Source organism: Callithrix jacchus, chromosome 7 (genome assembly GCF_049354715.1).
Source record: "Callithrix jacchus isolate 240 chromosome 7, calJac240_pri, whole genome shotgun sequence".
NCBI classification, from domain to species: domain Eukaryota; kingdom Metazoa; phylum Chordata; class Mammalia; order Primates; family Cebidae; genus Callithrix; species Callithrix jacchus.
In genome coordinates, this window is record NC_133508.1 from 124,996,217 (window position 1) to 125,018,991 (window position 22,775).

The following is a 22,775-nucleotide window of genomic DNA, read 5'->3' on the forward strand; positions in this document are numbered from 1 at the left end:
CCTCATGTGCCCAAGTTCCTAGACTGAGTTCTTTGTGTTTGCCCACTGTCTTGAAATCCCTATTCTGAGATCGTAGCCCTAAATGTGAAATCTGTTCCACTTTATTCTTGCCAGTGTCTCTTTCTAGGACATAGCACCTGCCATCAATTGGTGATAACATGATGGAGGTACTCCAACCGTGGTCAAACCTCTCAAAGAAATCTCCCAAGTATAACTTGCTTGGATTCTCTATGCACATGTGTTGCCCATTGACCTGGGGCCTTGAGACTTCCTCTTGGAAAACCTGGTACATAATATTTTCTGATTTGTGCCAGTCAAGTTCTTTGGACACCATGCCTTACATAGCTTTTCTGTGTTCATGAGAGTTACCATTAATACTTAACCAAGTTTCCAGATAAGTAATTATCAACTATTTGTATAAGGCAAATACAAATATTAATCTCTAGGAGTGGTTAAATAAATGTTTATATTTACATATATATGTGTGTATATATATATACACCCACACAATCATATATATGCTCTTCATTTTACAAACAAAACACCCGATAGAAGATGGGCTGCCAAAATATTCAGCCAAGCTAATAATTTTGATATCTATTTGTGAATTTCACTTAGCTATTCATTCTTAAAATAGATTTAAGACCTTCATTCTCTTTGAATTTTTATTTTACAGTAATACAGTACACCATTTTTTCCATGATTATTCTTAATATGAGCATTCAATTCCTATTTTCTCATCAATAAATTAAAGTAACTATGGAAACTCTATAAGAAAAATTGACCACTTAAGATGTACAGCCTCAAAAAGTAGATATACTCAGTATTTTAATAATAGGGCAAAATGCTTATTTCAGTCTTCTATGAGTATGGTAAAAGATGAAGTTAGTAGGTGAGGGAATAGGACCGACTGGGATGGGAACATGGTGTCAACAAGGGTAGGAAAGAGAATGAGAGATGCATCGTGAGAGAGCAGGGGGCTGAGGAGAAAATTGGAAGAGAGTGAAGAAGGAGCTATTCAAAGAAAGGGAAGACAGGTTCTGCAAAGAAAGGACAGAAAGAATTGGGAAACATTTTCAATTATCGAGACAAAGGATCTGGGCAAACGCTTCTAAAATGGTAGAAAAGAACAAAGTCCCTGTAGCAGGGAAGGAGAGTCCTTTTTGGGGACAGCAGAGTTCAGAGGTAGAATTTGGTGGAGTTCTTCTGGCAGACATTTATTCAACTGGATCTTGTAAAATTTATTTCTGGAATTTAGAATTGGAAAGTTGGATGTAACAGAATATTTAAGTTAAAAAAAAGATGTAAAATATACCAATTGCAAAAATATGAAGTCAAGTCTTATATAACTTTTAAAACATTAATCTTATTTTTCCTCAGGAAATGATTATAATTCCATCCATAACCACAAGAGTGATTAATTTGAAATTAAAAAAACCTTCACATGCTCAAATTATTCTTAATAATATGGAGATAGAATGTGTTTTGTGGGAGTCAGAAATAAAAATAAGGTATATAAAAGAATGCCATCAAGTGGAAAACCAGCTGAGGCCTATTTCTTAAGAAGTCTTAATATCTGCTAAGCAGCCCACATAAAAGAAGCATGTATCTTAACATAGTTGTCATATTCAAACATATTAGTCATATTCGATGCATTTTTAAATATCACCATGTACTTTATGAATGTAATTCAGAAAAACTTTGCCAATTTTCACTTCCCTAATCTGCAAACCCCCAATTCTCACAAAGAACCCTGCAGTCTCCCTTCACTTCTCAGCAAAGATTTAATAGCTGAGAGCTCTATCGTGCTCTCACATTACTAAGACTTCATTACTTTTACATGCCACACTACAGGACACTTACTAATATACTATTAAGTATTATCATAAATAATTAAAATGCAACTACGCTTGACAAAATGAAAGAACAAAGTGTATTCTGTGTCGCAGTCAACTTGTGTGTATGTTGGCTGGAGTGAGCCAAGCACATATTTTAAAAATAGAAAATCAATTACTAAGAACAACCTCAGTTACTCTTAGCAATGGGCCTACCTCTCATTAGTGTGAGTTAGTGAGGTCTTTTTCTGGCTCCTACCTGCCAATTAAATCATATAACCATTATATCATTATCACTGTTAAATTAAAAAAAATCAGTACCAATAGAACTTTGTCTTTGTGCCAGCCTTGTTCACATAGCCATGCTTTTCATTCCTAGTTGATTCAGTATATTCAGCACTTTTTATACTCCCTCCCTCACACACCCTGAGGTAAGAATTTTCTATCTTATTAATTGGTCAACGTATATTTGGAAGCACACAGCATGTGGTCAGCATATATGAACAGAGTTCAGTGTATATATAAGTGTAATAGTCTTTGACTTCGAGGATTTTACAACACAATTTGGGTAACAAGATTAGCATAGAAGAAAAAAAGAGGCCAGGTGCAGTGGCTCATGACTGTAATCCCAGTACTTTGAGAGGCTGAGGCAGGAGGACCACTTGAGAGCCATAGATTTAGAAAATAAAATGTTTCATTTGGAATATCTTAGCTGAGCCACCTGATAAGAGAGTAAGTGAAACTTTTGGAGTATTATTTCTGTATCAAACAAAAGTATCACTTTTGTTTCTAGAAGATGTGGATCTGGACTTGGAGTCGTGTAGGGGGAAGCACAAAGTGTTTTGGGTTGCAGCTAACTCCCCCTGATACTAGCAGGAACAAGTTTCTTATTATGTTACTCTGCCTGCCTTAAGCCTTTCAGTGGCTCTCCATTGCTCTTTGGTTCGAGACTAGCCTAGCCCACAGGGTGAAACCCCATCTCTACTCAAAATACAACAATTAACCAGGCATGGTGGTGCATGCCTGTAGTCCTATCTGCTAGGGAGGCTGAGGCAGAAGAATAGTTTGAAAGCTTGAACCTGGGAGGCAGAGGTTGCAATAAACTGAGATTATACTCCAGCCTGAGTGACGAGTGAGGCTTTGTCTCAAAAAAAAAAAAAAAAAAGGAAAGAAAAAGTGAAAAAGAGTGACCAGTATGAGAATACATATAATTATGTTTTAGATTGTGTGGTCTTTACTCCCGGGGCAACATGTTAGATGACACTGAATCTGGAAAAACTTCCTAGATGGCATGAGCCTAGGTTAAGTGTAAGTCATATGTGCTCTGCTGGCATCCTGCATTAACTCTGTAAAACCTTGCTCATTTTTATGTAGCTGTAATGGAATTCACTTGGTGTAAGGTAATATTTTTCACTAGACCATATGCATCTTGAGGACAGGGACTGGATCTAGTTCTCAGCACCAACCCACTGCCATGGACCAACAGGCACAGACAGCAATAAGGAGCATTCAGCAACATGAGACGGGAGAGAGGGTGAGGCTGAACCACACCGGGCCTCACTTGTGGTTCTGCTACAGAGTTTGGCCTTCAGCCCCAGAGCGATGGAGAACTGGTGAAGGCTTTAAAGCAGGCAAAATGACAAGAGCAGATTTGAGTTTTGAATAAAAGCCCTTCATCCATAATGTGTTGAAGAACAGAGTAAAAGTGAATGCAGGAAGCTGAGATCATTTGAAATAAACATTTAGTTAAGTAAGGAGGGGTGGCCAAAATTAACATGTGTTTGTGGTGTGATTTACCCAAATCTGGGTAATAGCCAGGCTTTCTTGGCCGGTGGTGTGGCAGTGTGGTTATTGCTCTGTTGTTATGAATCAGCTCATTATTTCTGAAGGTAAATAGCTTAAATGACATTACTATCAGTTTTGGTAATCTTTGATAATCTAGAGTACGTGATGTGTTTGGAGTTGGGTGTAGATCTGGAAGCAAATTAAAAGTAATACAGAAATAATACTCCAAAATTTCACTTACTCTCTTAGCAGGTGGCTCAGCTAAGATATTCCAAATGAAACATTTTATTTTCTAAATCTATTATTAGTTGCTAATCTTGCTAGGTGTGGGGTCCGGATTGCTGCCTTTTTAATACCTATTTGCCATCCTCCTTTGCTGAAGAATATGAAATTGTCCAGTCTGTGTTTAAGAAAACGAAATTTGTGTGAACCTTTAGGATTCTCACAGTAAACTGGGATCACTTTTGTTTCTAGAAGATGTGGATCTGGACTTGGAGTCGTGTAGGGGGATGCACAAAGTGTTTTGGGTTGCAGCTAACTCCCCCTGATACTAGCAGGAACAAGTTTCTTATTATGTTACTCTGCCTGCCTTAAGCCTTTCAGTGGCTCTCCATTGCTCTTTGGATCACTTCCAATCACTTTAATAGGGTCTGCCAAGCCCTGCATGGACTGGCTGCCTCCTACCAACACTCTAGCTTCAGTTCACACCTTCTTTCTCCCCACCTGTCCAGGTGCACAGGTCTTCTTTAAGATCCTTAAATGTGCCCATCTTTCTTTGATAAGGGACATTTGACTTCTTTCTACACTCTCTCTGATATGCTTCTGACCCCATTTTCATCCTCACCTCCGACTTTCCTTAGTTTATTCCTACAGTTTTAAAAAACCTTAGTTTAATAAATGTGTTTTTCAGGCACACCTCTGAAATGCTTCCACCACTACCTCCACCCCAGACTGGGTAAAACTGACTCATTTTATGCTCACATGGCATTATGTAATTATCCTTCACAGCATTTAACACTTGTACTTTTAATTAATTAATTTACATCATTATTTGATTGATGCCTCTCGTTCATCAAACTGTGAGCTCTGTGGGAATAGTAAGCGTATCTGTTTGGTGCAACATCTATCCCTAGTGGTTAGCACAAGACCTGACACATAGTAGGTACTTGATAAATATTTTTTGAATAAATAAAGAAATGAATGAATACATAACTCTAATAATAAGTTTCTTAATTTCCCCCCCTCTCTGTGGTCTCAAAAGCACTTGCTGGAAATTGTATTTTTGTCTGTGTTTCACTTTGAATTATCTACTCTCTAGGTGCAATAGTGAGAGAATGGTAACCACTAAGGCAGAGGCTCAGTTCTAGAAAGTCCCATATAAACTCACTAAGGGAAACATGAAACCTTCGCAATGTGCTCTCTTACAGCCGAGAAGAGATAATAAAACACAAAAAGCAAAAGGGCTAAGAGGCCCTGAAGAGACCTTGTATGTACTAGACCTCTTGGCTCATTCTCTGCCATTTAAAAGGGGGTACTCTGGATGTTATGAGTCTATATTTTATTTTTCTAGATAAAAAGGTGAGATTTAAAGGGAATTAGATGCAAGTAAAAAAAATAGAAACTTCATTAAAACTCATGGAATATAAAGACCTCATAAATTCACTTAAAAACTCATCTTTCAGGCATTTCTAGAAACATAAATAGTGTGAAAGTTCATTCATCCTTCAGAGAAGCACAATTTCTTTCTCCCCTTTCTTGTGGTACACATGTGAGAATCTTATCCTCATAAAGAAAAATTTCTTTAGGGTAAATATAACCTTTGTCTCATTTTGTATTCCTCTTAAATTCAGTCTTGCTGTTCTTTGCAGGAAAGCAGTCACTGTGGTGGTAGAGACAGAAAGATTTGGGGCAGATGGTCACCGGGAAATGAAAAAAGGCAGCAGGTCATTATGAAGTAGGGGCAGTTTAAGTCCTGACTTGTCCAACTATTGGTTCTGTGGGTCAGAGATCCTCCAGTTCCTCTGGCTTCTGGTTGTCACAGATACAGCCTTGGAAGCGGTGGCTGTGGGGTCCCAGGGAGAGTGGATAGGGACTGATTCCAGCAGCATCAGCTGTAGGAATGCAAACATGCTCTCTGGGGTGGAAGCAGCAAAGCTGGCCAGGAGCCTTCTGGGAGACTTGTTTTTAGTCCTCTTTAAAAAGTTGTAATAAAATGGTAGAAAGTAGTTTTGAAACCTCCTTTGAGTAATTTTACTGTCTGTTCCCTTTGCCATAGGAGGGTAAAGTTGATAAACTGCTAAATAATCAACCTTTGTATATTTCATTAGAAAACTTTAAAATTTTAAATACTCACTTTATGGCCCTGATAAAGCATGACTGATACCCATTGCTGTCCTCATTGGACTCCTGGAGTGGGTGGATTGGAGATGACTGCTTTAACGACACGCTAAGGGGCTGTCACTGGCCTGGATTAGACCCCCTAGTCCATGACTCACTGATTGGAAAGAGTTACTACTCTTGGGAAAGCAACTATTCACATATTTCAGGGAAGAGGCTGGGCCCAAGATAGAAGTGGAATCTAGTCTTTCAGTATTGGCTGGGGTATATAAATCATATTTACTGGGAAAGAACCACACAGATTAACATAGATCCCAGATTGGGATGGGAGGAACCTAACAACATAATTATTAACACTTTGGAATATTCATGTATTTGTTTGAATATGGGGATAGGGTCTTATTCATTTTTGTATCTTCAGTGTTTTGTGCAGTGCTTGACACATATTAGATACTTAATAAATGCATTTAATATGTATTATGTTTGATGAATACATAAATGAATGAAAACACAAACTGAGTAAACCTTCAATGGAATTATCCTCTATATTAGTTTCCCAGGGTTTCTATAAGGAAGTACCATGCACTTTGTGTCTTAAACAGAAATGTATTGTCTCATGGTCTGGAGGCTGAAAATCTGAGCTCAAGGTGTCAGCAGGGTCATATTCCCTTGAAAGTGCTAGGGAGGGATCTGTCCTGGTACCCTCTCCCAGCGCTTTAACACTCATCTTCACATGGTGTTCTCTTGTGTGCATGGCAGTCTCCGCTGGCACCAGCCACATTGCATTAGGGGCCCACCTTACTCCAGTATGATCTCATCTTAACTAATTACATATGCAATGACTTGACTTCCAAAATAAGGTCACATCCTCAGGAAGTGGAGGTTAAGACTTCAACAAATATGTTGGGCCAATTTTAGGTGAACACAATTCAGCCCCTAACACTCTCTTGCCTACACTGTGAATACACTTATAAGTTGAAATTAGCTGAACATGCTGGCTCACACCTGTAATCCCAGCATTTTGGGAGGCTGAGGTAAGCAGACTACCTGAGGTCAGGAGTTAGAGACCAACGTGACCAACATGATAAAACCCTGTCTGTACTAAAAATACAATATTAACCAGATGTAGTGGCACATACCTGTAATCCCAGCTACTCAGGAGGCTGAGGCAGGAGAATTGCTTGAATCCAGAGGCGAAGGTTGCACTGAGCAGAGATCACACCATTGCACTCCAGCCTGGGCAACAAAAGCGAAACTCTGTCTCAAAACAACAACAACAAAAAAGAAATTAAAATTGATTATAAAAATATTCAACAAGCATTCATTTGTTAGGTACTTTTCTGGATGTTAAGAGATATATAGGTTCTGGACTCAGCTTAGTTATTAAAAACTGTGTGAACACAAACAAGACTTTCAGTGGGGTTACCAAGAGGGCTGGGATATAAGGTCTTACAGGTATTTTAGTTCAAAACTTTTATAATTTTCTTAGCTATCTATCTGATATGGATTTTCCTTAGTGTTCCTTGACTGTTGCTGCACATTTAGATTAGGCTTTCAGAATTCTACAGCAATTGAGTCTAGCAATATTTCTTTAAAGAGTTGAAGAGCTTGCCTCTCCTGCTTCAAAGAGGTCAACGTTCTGAATTCATGAGGTCCAGAGAACTCAATACTCAATAACACTAAACTTTCAATAAGTATGTGTTGGATAAATATTGAATGAATGAGTGTACTTATTTCAATATTATTTTCATAAGTTTTTCAGATGTGTTCATTCCATATATACTTAAATATTTTTTCCTCCGTATTCACATTCTGCTATAACTACCAATCCTAATGTAACTTAGAGCTCAAAAATTTTATGTTCAATGTCCATAAATCAATGGTTGTCTATAAAGTCCTTTCAAGGTACCTAGGGGATTATATGGAATATTTTGAGCATTGTGAAGAAATCAAGATATAGTAAACACAGCACTGCATGAAAAATGATATGAAGCTGCAAATGTCTTTCACGGAAATCTGGTGAAGAAAATTAGCCCTCTCTATTGACTGTTCTTAATAAATCTTACAGTCCATATTTCTGTGTAGATATGTAGATGGTTCTATGTATTGGGACACTCATGAAATAAAAAGCATAGTAAAAAGCTGAGATTATAGAAAACACCAATTTCTGTGTTACCTCAATGTTTGGATACATTGAACCATGTATAGTACTCAAGGAAGGGTGCATATAAATAGTGAAGAATACTTTATAAATTATAAAAATGTTCTCATTATTATTATTTAAGGCCACAAAGGAAATTGGTCTCTAATACTATTTTCAGGGCTTTCACATTATTTCTTTGTTTTCAGTGCTTGAGATTTAAACTTGTCTTAGTGTATCAGTTTGCTTTCACATTGCTATAAATACATACCTGAGACTGGGTAATTTATAAAGGAAAGAGACTTAATTGACTCATAGTTTCACATGGCTGGTGAAGCCTCAGGAAACTTGTAATCATTGCAGAAGGCAAAGGGGAAGTAAAGACTTTCTTCACATGATGCAGGAAAGAGAAGAGGGAGGAGTGAAGAGGGAAGAGCTATTTATAAAATCATCATCTCATCATGAGAATAACATGGGGGAAACCACCCCATGACCCAATCACCTCCCACCAGCTCTCTCCCTAGACACATGGGGATTACAATTCAAGATGAGATTTGAGTGAGGACACAGCCAAACCATATTACTTTGTGAAATGTAAGAAGAGATATTATTTCCAAAGCTGCTGTGTCAGCTCTGGCTAAGCCAAGGGCCTTGGTAGTAGCCTAAGAATTCTACCAATGACAGGACCGCTAGATGTAATAGCAAGCAACACTTATCAAGTATCCTAATTCTTGAAAATCTTTAATAATTCGAGGGAGAATTTTAAGTTAGAGAGAATAGGATCCCAGAAGTATCTCATTCCTCCTATTTCCACCTAACCAGTAACCCCTTGCTAGTCAAAGCTCAACTAGCCATCAGCCTGAACTGGGGGAACCGTCTGCAAAATCTTACAGGGTATAAGAAATTCCTCATCTTACTGGGACTCTTCCAATAATAATGTTAGAAAATTATATCTAGTTTAATTTTTCTCCTACATCCTGGTTTCATTTATGAGTCTGTCAGTTCTCTGAGGCTATAGCCGAAAATCAGGAAAGCCTTTCTGCCACAGAAGAAAAGTTTCCATTTGACAGAAATACTGTTCAGAGTGATTGATTTAAAAGTACTGAACTCATATTCAGAGTCTGAAATCTAGGAATTGCCAGCTGGGTTGGGATTCAAAATTACTAGGCTGGAGTGAGTTTCTGAGTTGGGATGTGTAAAGCAGTGGGGGCAATTGCTTTTCTCACCTGTCTCACAAGGGAGGGAGAAAGGGAAACATTTAAGAATTAAGAAAAGAGATCTTTGGACTGTTGAGTTATTGCATGTTGCTCTGCTAGAGGCAGAGTCACCGTTTGCATTTAGGAGGGAAACTTTGGTGAGGAATGTTGATAACTATGAATTGTTTGAAAGGGTAGTTGGAGAAGACAAAATAAATAATAGAGGAGGAAAACCGTATAGACCACTCACTTTACCAAGGCTGGACATACTAAATATGTAGGTGTCTGAGAACATAATGGACCTATTTAAAACAAGCAAAGCATTTCCAGGGTGTGACTAAAAGGAGTTGGTCTGCTGGAAAAAATAGCTTTTGAATATTCTGCAAGAAACAGTAAGCACGAACAATGGTGCTAGGAGATTAGGACATGTACTGTTAACTTACTCTTTTAATTTGTGTAACGTGGTTTTTAACAGATGGATTTATCAGTGGTTTGTTTCTTCTTCTTTTTTTTCCTAACTCATGCCAAGCTATTTCCTTGCATGCCATTTTAAATAAAAATATTTTTAAAGGGGACACGATGTTAAGGCAGATGTATAAATAAGACAAATGCTAATTACAGTGTCTAAAAAGAATGTCTTTATCCTGTAAATCGCAGCACAACTGCTTACACAGACAATGAAAGAGCTCCATTCTGGAGCTGCACTTTCTATCAAGTCATGGAGTATAAATCTGGGCAATAAATGATCAGGAGGTACTGTACTGTGTAACTTGTACAATGTTCATAAAAGAAATTAATGAACAAATAAATATTCTCTGATGGACGAGCTGGCAAAAAATATATCTTGCAAAAATGTCTTCCTCTTTAGTTGGAGAGAATGGCATGGAAGTGACATCGCTTTGAACAGCATGCCTGGCTTCACGGAGATTAATGCTTGAAAAGTAATCTTAGTGGCTGATCAGAGAGCCTTGACATAGACCATACCCCTGTGGCTGTCAGTGTGGGATCTGCCTGGGGTGAGGATGCAGGATCAAGCTATTCTCTCACCTTCTGGTCACAAAACCACCAACCTATGTGAAGTTCTTAGAGACCTAAGTATTGATTTGTATCCACAGAAAGAAGTATGTGGGTGTTCACTGTGAATAGAAGTAACCCTACAAGCTCAAAAATCTGTAAAGACAGATGACTTTTCCTAAGAAGTGCTGAGAGAATGACAATGTTGGTTCGTGTCCTCTGAGTTTTGCTTGCACAGTGCAGAAGCATTCTGATCTGGTTTTGTTGAGATAGATATGTAGGGTGTACCACCAGCAACACCACTCGTGGGATGCCCATTTCCTAGGCAGGCATATATGATGGCCTTACGGCCTATGTCAACCAGTTTAAACTCTATGGGGTGGCCTTTAAGATTTTAATTAATATGACTATGTTTCCCACTTATAATTATATCCCACCATCTCAAAACAGAAGTATTTCAACTTTTTTCTTGCCTTCCACATAATCTCTGGCTTTAACCATCATTCTGATTCTCCTGTCCCAACCACTGTGCATATTGCTTCCTCCTTGGCCCTACATTCACCTTCCTCTCCAAGGAGATATTCCCAGTTCATCCTGCAAGGCACAGATTAGGCCGCCACTTCTCAGGGTACTACCTGATGTTGAATTCTCCATTTTTTAAACTTTTGGTTTTAGAACTTGAGAGCTCACTGAGTAAAGTTTCTTGTAATTGTTTAACTTCTCTTCATATTATCTTTCAAAGTAGCCCTAACCCTCTTGAGGTCAGAGGCAGTATCATACAAGGCAGTTACATGTCATGTGAATATTTAAAGTAGGCAATGATATAGTGCAAGTTGAAATATTAATAGCTCTTCACTCTATGCACAAAATTTGAAATAATCATTTAAAATTAATTTGCAATTTTAAAATGTCATCAAGAACCTCTAATTTCAAAGTTTTATGCTTTAGTTTTACAGTAGTATCTCTTTAACTGATAAACAGAAATCTTTTTTTGGTCAGGATTATGTGAACCACACGTCTGTTTACCTGCAACAAAATAAATCATTATGGTAACGATTTTGAAGTTATTTTAATTTTAATATAATTATACTTTAAAAATTATAATATATTAAAATGGAATTCAATTTATCATGTATTAGCATTAATACTTCAGCTCCAAAGAAATATGCCCCAAATGAACAATTTTGAATTGGAAGTTTGATTTAATATGAAGATACTAAGAAATCCAAATAGTTGCCATGATATGCTGTGAATCATTTAAGACAAAGTCCTCTGTGAAATTCTTGAGACAGCATGGTGAACAAAAAAAGCAACATTAAAATAAACACATTTTAAAATTCTCAAAAACTGTAAAATAATCCAGCCAAAAATGATTTAAAAATGGAAAAAAAAAATAAACCCACCTGGTGTTGTGGCTATAAGATCAATACCCCCAATCTGCCCAAGGCTATAATGGCCATATATGTATGAATGAATTCTGGCATACCATACCCTGCTTTGTATTTATTACATTAATTATGTAAATTTGGAATTCTGGGGAAACACACACACCTTTCTTTTGCTATGTTGTTTTCTATAGCATAAGGTTGCCACATAGAATATAGGATAAATTTAAATTAAATTTAGAATTTCAGATAATTTCAGTTAAATTTGAATTTCAGATAAACAACAAAGAAATTGTTGGTATAAGTTTTCCCCAAATATTGCATGAGACCTACTTATAATGAAAAATTGTTCACTGTTTATCTGAAATCCAACTTTAACTGGGCGTCCTCTATTCTAGAACTAGCTGGAGGATTTGTAGTAATTAAAACCCAATGAGTATGTATCTGCTCATGTGCTCATGCACGTGCACACGTGTGCGTGTGTGTGTGTGTGTGCGCGTGTGTGCGTGTGTGTGTGTTAGATTGGAAGATTTTTTATTGTAAGTTATCTGGCATAACCTTCTACCTAAGACCAGAGTCTAGTTTATAACATCTCTTTCAGATTATCTCTGATTTAATGCAGTGATGGAATTTGCTCCACTAAAAGATAGCTCTAATGATTACAATTTTAAAACAAAATTATTTCCACATCTTTCTGCCCTCTAACCAATAGAATATCAGTCTACTCACTATTTCAAGGGACATCTTTATCATATTTAAAGATAGCTGTACTGTTTCATCCTCTAACCCCATATCTGTCTCCCCACTGTTTTGTTTTCTTTAGGCTGAGAAAATTACCATTTCCTTAAACTATCCCTCATAATAATTTAGTTTCCAGAGCCTTTACTAGTTCTAGTAATAATTCTTGGATCTCATTATAATTTGACATTGTATAGCCTTTGAAGTGCACTGCTGTATAAGAATCTCTGCTGTCTGTCCCTCTCTCTCTCCTCCACCACCACTCTGCTGGGTGCATAGTAAATGCACAATATTTTCTCCAGGCCCTTCATGATTCTTCAAGCTAGAATTATTCTACCCTTCCTCTGTTGTCCAAATGCTTTCTCTTGGACACTTACTCATATTGTCAACAAATAGTTATTGGGCACCTACTGTCAGCCAGGTGCTGTTCTAGGCTTGGGAGACCATTTATGAACAAAATAGACAAGGCACTACTTTCATTGAGTTTATGGTCATGTGGTAGAAGAAAATTATATAATTTATCTGGCGACAATAAATAATCTGAAGACAAATAAAGCAGGATAAAGGGATGAGGTTCACCTTGATAAAGCTGCCTTTGAGCAGACACCTGAGGAAGAGAGAATGTGAACCACACAGATAGCTAGTAAGCAAAGAACCACAGAGGCACCAGCTTGAGCAGCACACTTGGTGTGTTCCATGAATGGCAAAAAAGCCAATGTGCCAAGAATGGAGACAGCAGGGGTCGTAGGGCGGAAGTGACAAGAGAAGAAAGATGTAGCCTGAGCCACATTCAAGTTATTTCTGAGTGACTGTTACCTGAAATGCAAAACAATTAATTCCTGTAGGGCCAGAACCATACCCTGGGCAATGTGGGCGCATTGTTTGTATGCAGATCTGGTCAGGGCATTTATTCTCCATGGCTTATAGCTTGATGTGACAAGTCAGAAGGGTTGAGGAGTTGCCCTTCTTTCCCTCCTTGCTCCACTAAAATTTCCTCCTAAATAGGGAAACTTGAATGATTAGAGTGGGCTTGTTATATCTAAGAGATATGCCATTTGGCATCAGTCGGTGCATCTGCTGGCCAAAACAGCCAAAGGAATTCTTGTTCTAGTGACACTGGTAATCTTTTTTCCTTAGCAGCGCCCAAAATTCTGCCTAACCTAGTAAATTGGAGATAAATGATTGCTAAATGGAGTTGTTGAGCCACTCAATCCAAATTTCTTCACCTACTCGTTAGGTTAATGTTATTCAGTAACTTCAGAAGTCTTATCAATTCACTAAGGAGAGAAGCTTCCTAACTCAACCTCTTTTCATGATATCTTTGTTGACCCATTCTTTTTCCAAAAAGATTCTTTCAAGTTTTTAATTCAAATTGCATCAACTAGCCATCATGAGTGACCACTAGAAAAATGGTAATTTCTTTAATTCACTTCCTTCCTTACTTCAGATGATGCTGCTGTTAATAGATAACTCCACACTGTGTTCATTTGCTCTGGTATTTTCTGCTCATTAGCAACAGACACATGTTGACCACAGAGATAATAACATTTTGTCTCCATCTGGTATTTATGTTATACATGTTTGTAAAATTCAAAGTCCTAAATGCTCAAAGCAAGGTGAGTGGCCTTGACCCACCAGTGATCTTTCCTTTTTTCTCAGGAGCCCCCAACTTCTTTCCTGTCTGTTCTAGTCTCCACACTTTTCCTCTGGCAGGCTTTTAGAGTACTCTCAGGACTTTTCTCTGTTGACCCTCTACTCTTGTCCAATGAAGCTTATTCCCATTTCTCTCTTCTATAGGACTTCTTTTCTGTGTATATTGTGATTGATCAGTAAATACTGGTCTACTGATGAGCTTGTATCTGTCACACTGCCTCACTTTCTTTTTTCTCAAGCAGCACTTCCCACAGACACCTATTTGATAAAATGCCTGTCTAAAGCTATCATCATGAATATATTTGGTCATATTTGGCAAATATGCTTAAAGTTACAAACAAAGGGATGAAGTGGGTTAGGGTGATGAGCGAGTTACCAGAAAGCCCTCCATTGAGTTAGACCATTGAAAGTCCCATTTCAACTTAAATTCACATTGCGAGCCATAAAATTGCTGCTTCCAAAAGTTCTGGGTCTATCCCATATGGCAGATGATCAGCAGATACATTTTAAGAGGCACCATGTCCACGATCAAAAAAGTCTTTTCTTTTAGTAACATTAAAAACCCAAAAAAAACAAACAAAAAACCCCACCACATTTATCTCCTTGCTAAGCTTAAAACAACTAGCAAAATGGTGTCACATTTCTTCTTGCCATGACCTGTCCTCTTTCTCTTTTAACCCAATTGTAATCTTATTCCTACCCTGAATCAACATCAAGATGAACAGTTACCTTCAAATACAAATGGAGATGACCAGGAAGGAATCTGGGGACTCATAACTGTTCCCCAGTGGCCAGTCATTTCTAGAAACATGTTCTTCACCTATATTTATTCTTCTGCCCCACATAGATGTTCCCGAAAACCATTCTGTGTCTCCCCTCCTTTCTGTTTTTTCCCTCAATTCTACTCTGGCAGTCTGGGCACACATCCAACATCAGTAAATGAAAACCTCTTCATACAGCCATGTTCAGCATTGCACACTAGCAATTAAATGCTGTCTTCCCTGTCCCACATCCAAACGTGAGCATATACAGTATCAATAAGCTGTTCCTTTCATCTTCCCAGCACTACTGAGGTATTTATGTTTGTGTGGGACATTTAAGCAATTCTAGCCAATGGGATTTTGCATTAGGGTAGGCCCTAGGCAGGGAGCAGCCTCATTGGAATCAGGAACTGAAAGTGTTCTTGGTAAAACTCTCCCTCTGCCTGAATCTAGCTGTCTCACTCAATGCCTGACCTTCTTTAAACAGGTCACCCACAGAATTATGGAGCAGTTTGATAAGCTGGAATATACTAATTTATTGGCCATTAAAAAAAGAGGAAATTTTATTATGGATTACTCTGCTTTCTTGAAAACTTTCTTTATAATTAAAAACATCTGGAAGGCATTTTAATATATCATAAACAAGAGGAAATCCAAAGCATGTGACTTCTAAGAAAATGATGCAAATAGAATTCCTTGCCAAAATTTACTGTAATCTGTTTTTCTTTTTTTTTTTTTTTCCGGGGTGGGAGTATAGAGGTGGGGGAATTCAAGAAAGGAGGGCAAGTGAGAATAGCATTGAGAATTCTGCATAGAACACAGTTATTTCACAATTAGTCTACTGATATTTTTGGCCAGTTTTAGAAGGCATTACACATTGGCAGAGCCTCTAAAATATATTTGGTTTCTTTTTAAAAATTAGTCATTTTACTGGTAATTTTTTTTCTTAAATGGACAAATAATTAAATAAACACAAATTGCATTCAGAGGTTGTAATAAGATTAGAACCAGAAAGGATACATCTTTCAGGATGAACTTAGGTAAAGAACAGACTATTTGCTTAGTGTTTTACTCTTTCTATACACATTTTTTGTTTGTATAATAGCATAATAAGGTTACATGCATTTTAATAGAATCACCTGAAATTGATGCTGCTACATGTAATACTTCAAATATTTCCCAATTTGTCTTTCATAAGATAGGAAATAAGCTAGCTTAAAATATAAATAATATGTTTTGGAACTTTCTTCTTTAGTTAACATGGAGCTATATGAAAAATAAACATTCAGTTCAAGAATTGCCTCCTCTTACAATTGTGTGTAACACACCCTGCAACGTCCACACACTCACCCTTCCATAAAACAGACCTCACAATAACACTGCAGCCAGTGCTTACCTTATTTGGCTTCCAAATATTGGATATACACTCAATAATTCCATGAAAATAATAACATAGTTTGTTTGGTGTAGAGTATATGTTAAGTATACAAATAGTTTATAAAATCTCACTGCAGTACTCTAAATTGCAATTAACTCTAATTACAATTATACAAAATATGTGAAAGAATCAGTGACATTTTAAAAGACACAGGAACTTCTTATTTTTCTGAATAAATTCCAGATTTGGTTTTAAGGGAAAAGCACAGGACCTAAAGGAACATCACCCTGTGTTGAAATCATGAACTTGCACTTGATAGCACTGACTTCTTTGAGTTTCACGTTCCTCATGTCTAAGATGCAAATAATGGTACCTATAGTTTCTAAGAATTAAATGAGATAGTATATACAAAGGAAACTGGTAAAATTTCTGGAACATAATGGAGTATTGAGTGATAACTGCTATTATTATTTATACTGTTGACAATATTATTGTCCAAATACTCTCATAAAGGACCAGCTTGTGGCAAAACATTTTGTTTCTTGTTTTCATCTTATTTTGGGGGGGTTGTTATTCTGTCTTTCCTCTTTCGGCTCAAGAAGTTGATAACTGACTGAATGATGGACTCATCCCTTCTTCACATTTTGCCATGTGGTCGTGGCCTCTGACCCACATGCAGACACATAAGAAGAGTTAGAAATGTTGTCCTAACATTCAAGAATTCTTGGTCTAGTAGGAACTCTAAAATATCTATTCACTTTATACTGACATTGTGAGTGATGCTGAAGACAAGAAATGAGTGAGACAACTTTCCTGCTAGGCTACAGGAATCTGAGGAGTCCTTGTCTTTCGAAGCATAGGTAGAGGTATAAACAACTGGCTAACTCAAAAGGAGGCATTTATGTTGACTGGGAGGTTGAAGGGGTAGGTCAGTAGCCAAGGTATACTTGAATGCAATGTGGGATACTGAAATTAAATTCAGAGGTCAGCTGAGGTCCTATCCACAAATGTCTATAAATAAAAAATATTTATAGTGAAATGTTATGAATTAAAGCAACAAGGGATTATATACGTCCCATTAAGGTGTATACATTTTCCAAATTGTTAGAGTCAACTATGATTTTATATTCCAATTCTGTAACTGTCTGAAGTGAAGCATTGAGCAAGTTACATCACTTTTCTTAGTTTTGATTTCCTCACCTGAATAAAGTAAATAGTAATATGTATTTGGGATGTTAAAAATTTGGCAGCTGGTAGCATTCAATAATTATGTCTGTTGCTGACCATTATTATCATCATCATTAAGAAGGACTTGTTGGATTTACAAATCATTTCTCTGCAATGAAAATATAATTAATATCATTTATAACTGTATACATTCCTCCTGTGTTGTTACAAAATTTAGCTGGTGTGTGGTCATTAGCCATGGAGAAAAATATCTACAGTATTTAAAAATATATATCTTATTTATTATTACATGTGTTGAAAATTTTAATTATTTACTAATTTCCAAGAAACTTATTAATATAATATAGAGTTTAGCTCTTTCAAAGATAATATTCAATATTTTACACACCTTACATTAAACTAATTTAGTAAAAGAAAAGCATCATTTACAATAGATATTTGAAGTAGATGATAATGATTATATTTATCACTCTTCCGATTCCTCTTTCCTTAATAGGAACACAAAATAACCACCTGAAGAATAATTATTCAACTACAGATTAGGTGAGCAAAAGCAAATTTTAGTACAGAAGAAATTACAAGGCTAATTTGCATTGACTGGTTTAAATGACAGTCTGCCAACCACATTAATCTGAGAAAATATTACATGTAGAAATGAAAGGAAAAGACTAAAATAACACTTTTTTAACATTTCTATTTCAAAATTATTATATCTAGGAATAGATTATCAGACATGTTAATGGACCTGACTATTTCATTTTAACACAATTAAAAAAAAAATAGTTTGTGGAAGCTGCAATTTAAAAGGCTTTTGTAAGCCCAAATCCAATAATTGTTAGTTACACAAGAGGCATAGAGCACATTAAAACCTAAAATGAGAGAGGTACATTTAGTAGACCCGGGGATTTCATCACAAGCATTGCAGTGAGGAATGTAGTGTAACAAAAATTAAAGCAATCAACTGCAGACAAAATACTAATATTTAATAAAAAATATGCTGTTTTGAGAGAAGCAAAGTAATATATACCAGTTGACATAAAGAACATTCATAGTTAGTTCACCAATTCTGTTTAAGCCCTGATGTGTTATCTATAACCTTCATGGGATTCAGAAATGCCTTGCTCTCATTTTGCATTTTGGCCTATGGTGATATTTTAAAAATTACAGCATCTGTCCTATGGTTTAACAATGGTATTGTCAACCAGTCTGTGTACATTCATCTTGAAGAGATATTTAGTTTTTGTTAGTGGAGCTATTTCCAGATCAGAGAGTAAAACAACAGGAAAATCTCTCAGATCAGTGTTAAAAAACAAAAACAGGGAAAAAAACAAACAAAACAAAACACTGACAAACAAAAACTCTCTGGAATTAGAGCAAGGCAAGTCTATTTAGAACAAGGTAAATATATTCAATGGTCATTAGCTGTAACCTTCCGTACTTAAGGACTTAAGGATGTCAGCCATCATGTAACAGATAAACAAGGATAAAACAAATTTAAGGAAGTTACTCAAACTGCCTACGTTTAAGAATTACTGCTCTAAGAGGTCATCAGTAAATTTTAAAACAGTGCCCAATTACTCTTTCTCTGTGCTCAGTTGCTGATGCTATCTGCCAAGCTATAGTCAAAGTCTGTAAATAAATAAACCAATAAAGCCCTTGGGGGAAAAGTTATTAATCTACAACACAGTGATCTTGTAACTTTTGAAAATACAGGAGTCTCCCCTTATCCTTGGTTTCACTTCCTGTGGTTTCAGTTACCCTTGGTCAACCATGGTCTGTAAATAGGTGAGTACAGTACAATAAGATATTTTGAATAGTCGCATTCACAGTCAGATAACTATTGTTAAAATATATTGTTATAATTGTTCTATTTTATTCTTGTTATTGTTAATCTTTTACTGTACCTAATTTATAAACTTTATCATAGGTATATATGTATACAAAAAAGCTTATTATATATAAAGTTTGGTACTATCTGAAATTTCAGGCATCTACTGGGCGTTTTGGAATGCATCCCCCATGGATAAGGGGTGACTACTATAAACTTGGAAAATAGTAGTAGGAACAGTGCTCATGTTTCTATCTATGATGTTGACAAAAACAGGTGGTGTGATTGATTTGATGAAATAATGTCAAGCCAAGCTGGGTGCTGGGGTTCTTTTGGAGAACAAGACAGACTGGAGCTCTGTCCTCATAGAGTTTATAGTCTAATATAATATTCCTTAATATCTTTAATATCCAGGGAGACAATCACCCATCCATATAAACTCTGCCTAGAATATAAAGAGCAAGAGCATGCATGGTTGGAAATCATGTTGGAGAGTTGGGAAATCTGAAGATCTAGAGATAAACCTAGTCTTAGCAAGTAGTCCTTAATTTCTCAATGAGTAATACTACAAATAAGAGAAAAGTTCTCATTTCTTCCTCCATTTTAACATGTGAAAAAATGAGAGGGTACTAGGTAATTTTGAAAGAAAATATGCTATATAAATCTCAGGTGTTCTCCATATCAAATCAGTCAACGGATTTTGATTGCATGACCATTAGACCCAAAAAAGAAATTCATCATGCTCTAACCCATTTGTTTTAAACGAAATATAGCATATTCACTAGAAATCTTAATAAAAGGCAGAGAATGATACTATGAAAGTAAAACACTCTGAAATGGGTCCTCAGAAGATGGAAAAATATATTTTGACAGAAGAAGTTGGCACTGGGCTGAACCTTGACATATAGGTAAGATTTAGGTGTGTGGCAGTGACAAAGGGAGGAATCCAGGAAAAAAAGAGACACAGAATCAAAAAGTCCTCTATTTAGTCAGTTGAAAAGTTTCATCCTCCAAATTTTGCAAAGTACTATTTATGATTCAGGTATAAGCTAGGAGCTCAGGATTCTAAGGTCTGTAACAGGAATACTGAGAGACAGGCTACAGTGGGATTGGGAGCCAGATTAGGGCTCATCTTTACTGAAAATTAATGACTCTTAACCTTGGTCAGCAAGGAGAATCACTGACAACTTTTGATTATAGTCCAAGCTGGTCCTTAAGAAGATTAATTTACCAGCATTTGCCTCATGGATTAGAGATAAAGCAAGCACTGGACAGCAATCTGGTAAGAATTAGTCCAGGAGCAATGGAGGTAGTAAGGTTTGGACTGATCTAAAAATTAAAGGATTTCACATCGAATGGATTTAGGAAATGAGAAAAAAATAGTCCAAAATTACTTCCAAACTTTAAGACTCAGGTGACTGGGAGGGTGGTATGACAGTAGTCAGCAAGCAGTGTGCTAGAAAAAGTTCAAAAACCAGCTTTCAGAAAAAGAAAGAAAATCCCTGATTTGTGACATTTGCCATCGTCTGTGGTGTAAATACTCCTCACACGGCTGACTTCAGGGCTGGGAAGACATGCACACCATAAGCCCTCAGAAGCTGGTGTGAGCCAGCTCCAGCACAGCACTGCTAGAGACAGTCACAGGAGGTGAGGAGGAAGAGATCCGAGAAGGGTGTAGGGCCTTCAGCTTTGAATTTAAAGCTAAAATTAAAGTGCTTGGTGGGAGCTCCAAAATGGCATCGTTCAGCCAATAGTCAGAAATTCTGAATTGTAGTCCAGTGGAGAAGTCAGTTGGAGAGGGGGGTGTGTGTGTGTTTATGTTTAGGGGTTGTCTGCACAGAAATAATACTCAAAGTACATAAAATTACCTTCAGAGAGAATGCAAAGAGAAAAACACTGGAGATAATTACAGAATCTTAGAAAATAGCTGCATTTAGAAAGCAAGAGGAGGCAGAAAAAGAATAGTCTGGAGAGAAAGGAGGCAAATCAGAAGAGTGTTACATTCTAGCAACCAAGGAAAAAACATTTGAAGAGGATATGGTTAAAGTGTCAGGGATGGTTGCGAGGTCAAGGAGAATTAAATTGAAATAAAAGTCATTGAGATGGGTCTTTTTAGGCAACGGGAACCTTGAAGAAAGCAGTTTCAGTAGAGTTGTGGATTGAGAGAGAGTTTTAGGAATGTATACATATTCTCATTTTTCCAATATACTTGGCAGTGAAAGGAATAAGAAAAGAAGAAAGAACAGCATCTCTTTTTTTTTTACCTATTATTATTTCAATGGAAATTTAGCTGCAATATTACAAGAAAAACAAACTCTTGTAAGCCTCACTAGTAGCAAGAATGGCTTTATTCCAAAGTCAGAAATGTGCAGCCCCATTAGGAATGACCCTTGGGCTGCCTGTTATTAGCTATGAGCCTCGCTTAGTCAGTCCACTGGGGAGAAGAAACACTCATGGACAGCTGTGACCAAGCAAACAGAAGCAGTGAAATGAGCCAATATCAGTCACTGAAGAGGAAGAATATGACGAAGCATTTGCTTTATGAAAAATATGGGGGTGGGGAGAAAAGGGAAGGCAATGCCAAGAACAGATATCTGAAAAAATACATTTTTCTAGAATGACTCGTTATGTTCATTCAATTTAAAGCTTAACATAACACAGTTGTCCTCTGAACACACAGTGCTTATTTCCCAAGTCGTTCCCCATGTTGTTTTCTTCTTGCCTGGAACAGTCTTCCCTGACACCTATTATTTTCCAGTTGCTCAGATAACCTACACCTTTTTACCTGTAAAGGAACAGCGTAGAACAATAAATACCTATCAAGTAACTATTTCAAGCGACACACACATGTTGACACATTTCTCAGTCTTCCATTTTATTCTGATTATTTAATGTATGCATTTTGTTACTTACATTTGAAGAGCTACGACCTTGCTTATTCCTGTTATAAACCTCTCTTCCCTATATGGTACACAGAATTAGAAGCTAGTTTAAAAAGTCGAGATCGCACCATTGCACTCCAGCCTGGGTAACAAGGGAGAAACTCCATCTCAAAAAAAAAAAAATGTATTAACTGATGCTTGTTGAATTGGATTGAAATAAAAAAAACAAACAGATTTTTATTGAAATCTGAAGGATAGTGCTGAAGATAAACTGTAGTATATCTTTTAAAACGCTTTGTTTTTAAAAGTAGCTCCTCCAGAAAAGAAATGGTTCCTCTTCAGTTATTTCAGAATTTGGAAATAACTGAAAGATAAAAGTTATTTATCAATATCAGCAGTTTCAACTATAACAAGGATAAGACTTTTTGAAATAAATTAGTTGACCCTCCCCTTATTCAGCCAGAGGCATCCATTATCTCAGGCAGGATTTGGATTATTAAAGCAGGAACACAAAGAGGAAAAAAAGTCATTGTTCAAGAAAGCTGTTTTTTGTTTTGTCTTGTTTTTAAATCACTGTTTAGTGAGACAAAAGTCTTGTGAATCAGGATTTGTGGCAACAGAAAGAAGATTTCTGGCTGGGTGTGGTGGCTCATGC